The sequence below is a fragment of the Lynx rufus genome, unplaced genomic scaffold, assembly GCF_022079265.1.
Source record: "Lynx rufus isolate CCGP_SWC_20201006 ecotype Redwood Valley unplaced genomic scaffold, mLynRuf1.p SCAF_5, whole genome shotgun sequence".
NCBI classification, from domain to species: Eukaryota; Metazoa; Chordata; class Mammalia; order Carnivora; family Felidae; genus Lynx; species Lynx rufus.
The window spans coordinates 109,558,217-109,561,684 of NW_025814867.1; the positions used below are offsets into that span (position 1 = coordinate 109,558,217).

Genomic DNA, 3,468 nt, shown 5'->3' on the forward strand with positions numbered 1-3,468 from the left:
ATGACAAAAAGACAAACCACAGACTGGGGGAAGTTTTTGTAACGTGTTTATCTGACAATGGACTCAGAACTAGAATATATTTTAAAGCTTTTACAACTCAGTAATAATAATACAGAAAATCTATTTTTTAATGGGCAGAAGACTTGAAAGACACTGCACCAAAGAAGGTATATGAATGGCTAAAAAGTACAAGAAGAAATGTTCAGCATCATTAGTTACCAGGGAATTGCAAATCAAAGATACAATAAGATACCATTAGCAAGGGTAGCATATAGGGGCACCTGAGTGGCTCAGTCAGTTAAGGGTCCAACTTTGGCTCAGGTCATGATCTTTTGGTTTGTGAGTTCAAGCCCTGCATTGGGCTCTGTGCTGACAGCTCAGAGTCTGGAGTCTGCTTCCGATTCTGTGTCTCCCTCTCTCTTTGCCCTTCCCCCCACTCTCATTCTGTCTCTCACTCTCTCTCTCTCTCAAGAATAAATAAACGAAGAAAGAAAGAAAGAAAGAAAGAAAGAAAGAAAGAAAGAAAGAGGCTAGCACTTAAAAAAACTGACAATAGCAAGCACTGAGGAAGATAGACAATAGTGAGGTCTCCTCCACATTGTTACTGAAAGTGAAAATTGATACAACCACTTTGGAAACCAGCTTGACAGTTTCTTTTAAAGTTAAACATATGCTTATCACATGGACCAGCGACTCCATGCCTAGTCTCCATATGAAACAAAACCCTATCTCCACACAAAAACTGCTCATAGCAACTTTATTTATAAACAGTCAAGAATTGGAACAACCCCAATGTCCACCAATAGCCATTGTTGAATGGCTAACAAATTGTGCTATGAACACAATAAAATACTACCTAGCAATAAAAATATAACTACTAGTAAGTGCGACCATGTGGACGAATCTCAAAAACATCATGCTGAGTGAAAGAATCTGAATGCCAAATAGCACAGTCTGTACGGTTCCATTTATATGGCGTGCAAGAGAGGCAAACTAATCTACAGTGATAGAAATCAGATCAGTGGTTGCCTGGAGCAGTGAGTGGAAAGAGGGATTGCCTGCAAAGGGGTGTGTATAAGGAAACTACATGGTGTGATAAAAATGTCTACATCTTGACTCTGGTGATGGCTATATGGGTGTATGCATTCATTGAACTATACACTTAAAATGTATACCTTTTATTGTATATAAACTATACCTCACAAAGTTGATTTTTAAAAGGATAGTTGCCTAACTCTAAATTAGAAGCCTTATCTTCATCATCATCCTACAATGAGTCATTCAGCAGTAAATTTTACAAGAAACAAGTTCTTTATGAATCACACACAGGCACCCCAAATAAATGTCTAACCGTTTGTGTTATACACGCATGGCTGGGGAAATAGCTGCCCATAAACTAGCCCCTGCCCATCATCCCTGATACTGGGCTACAGAAGAAACTGTAGCTTCAGTTCTCATGTTCCTCAGCATCTTCATTAATTATTTGTTGACCAGTTCCTGTAATAAGTAAGTGTCTGCATTTATTTTATAAGTAAGTTCTACCATCTGAAATCTTGGCTGCTGCAGAGTTTAGGGGTACATTCCCTACAAAATCTGCCCCAGTCTCATACCAGAGGTAATCGTTAGTCCGACGGCATAGTGAACCAACACTAATGCTTGTCAGATAAGCTATCCTAATTAACTTCCCTGCTCAAGGACCCTCTTAAAGCTTTTTTTGAAAACACAGGCAATAAGAAAACTAGGCTTTCCTCTCCTTGAAATTTTCCTATCTGCAGTCAGAGACTGGTGGACAAAAAGCAAAGCATCCTGAACTCAGGGCACTTCTAGCCCATGAAATGACCACGTGTGCAAAGATGAGTGCCTCCATCTACTTACAGATTTGGAGCCTTCCTAAGGCAGCAGGATGCTCACTTCAGCAGCACATATACTAAAATTGGAATGAAACAGACAACATTAGTACGACCCCTGCACAAGGATGACACACAAAATCCTTAAAAAACAACAACAAAAAGGAAAAAAAAAACATTCATAGAAAAAGAGAACAGACTTGTGTTTATCAGAGGAAGAGAGTGGGAGTTGGAGATATTGGATGAAGGTGGTCAAAAGTACAAGCTTCCAGTTAGAAGTAAGTACTGGTAATGTAATGCACACGATGTCTATAGTTAACACTGCTGTATGCTATACCTGAAAGTTACTAAGGGAGTCGATCCTAAGAGTTCTCACCACAAGGAAAAACAAAAAAATGTTGTGACTATATGAGGTGATGGATGTTAAGCTAAACTTACTGCAGCAACCATTTCACAATGCATAGATGTTAAGCCACTATGCTGCACACCTTAAACTTACATACAGTGTTGTATGTCAATTATATCTCAATAAACTGGGGAGAAAGGAATAGCATGAAATGCATAAAATTTCACTATAAGCTCAAATCCTGTGTTACCTATTGTATTAGTTTTTCTCTGGTACAATTTGCATAGCAAATTACCACAAACTTAGCATCTTAAAACAACATCCATTTACTATCTTACAGTTTGGCAGGTCAGAAAGCTAAGTGGCATTGGCTGTATTCTCTGCATGGAGGATAACAAGGCCAAACCTCAGGAGCCACCTGGGCAGGACTGTAATCAGAAGGTTCTGGAGAAGAATCTGCTTCCAGGCTTATTCAGCCTGTTGGCAGGATTCAGTTCCTTGGGCAGGTCAGACAGAGATCCCATTTTCTTTCTGGCTATCTGGAAACTACCTGCACTCCTTGACTCATGGTCCCCCTTCCTCCACCATCAAAGCCCATAATTGTAGGTTTAATCCTTCTCAGGAATAGAATCTCTCTGACTTCCTCTTCTATGACCAGCCAGAGGAAATTCTCTTCTTTTAAAGGGCTCATGTGATTAGACCAGGTGCATCTGGATAGTCTCCCCATCTTATTGTGGGGAGACTCTCTCTTTCTCAAAAATAAATAAACATTTTAAAAATTAAAAAAAAAAAAGATTTTTCTCTCTCTCCTTCTGCTCCTCTCCCCTGCTCAAGCACACACACTCTCTCTAATAAAAATAAATAATAAAATAAAAAAATAAATAAAGTTGTCTTTAAAAACAAATGCTACTACTCAGTAATTCAGAGCCTACTTCCCAGATTACAGTAATTAAGACTGAGATACCATAAAAAATACCAGATTTAAAGTTGAAGGAACTGTTGGGGCGCCTGGGTGGCGCAGTCGGTTAAGCGTCCGACTTCAGCCAGGTCACGATCTCGCGGTCCGTGAGTTCGAGCCCCGCGTCGGGCTCTGGGCTGATGGCTCAGAGCCTGGAGCCTGTTTCCGATTCTGTGTCTCCCTCTCTCTCTGCCCGTCCCCCGTTCATGCTCTGTCTCTCTCTGTCCCAAAAATAAATAAACGTTGGAAAAAAAAAAAAAAAGTTGAAGGAACTGTGTTTAAATCCCAAGGGTTCGGGGCAGAGAGAAATCAGGATG

At 40.1% G+C, this 3,468-nt stretch overlaps 1 non-coding gene across 1 annotated transcript; it reads left to right on the forward strand.

Annotated features, from left to right (window-relative positions):
* Window positions 1–1,903: 1,903 nt before the first annotated feature.
* Window positions 1,904–2,010, forward strand: LOC124527386 (U6 spliceosomal RNA). Its single transcript, XR_006965846.1, has one exon. It is a non-coding gene; the product is annotated as a U6 spliceosomal RNA (small nuclear RNA).
* The last annotated feature ends 1,458 nt before the right edge of the window (window positions 2,011–3,468 follow it).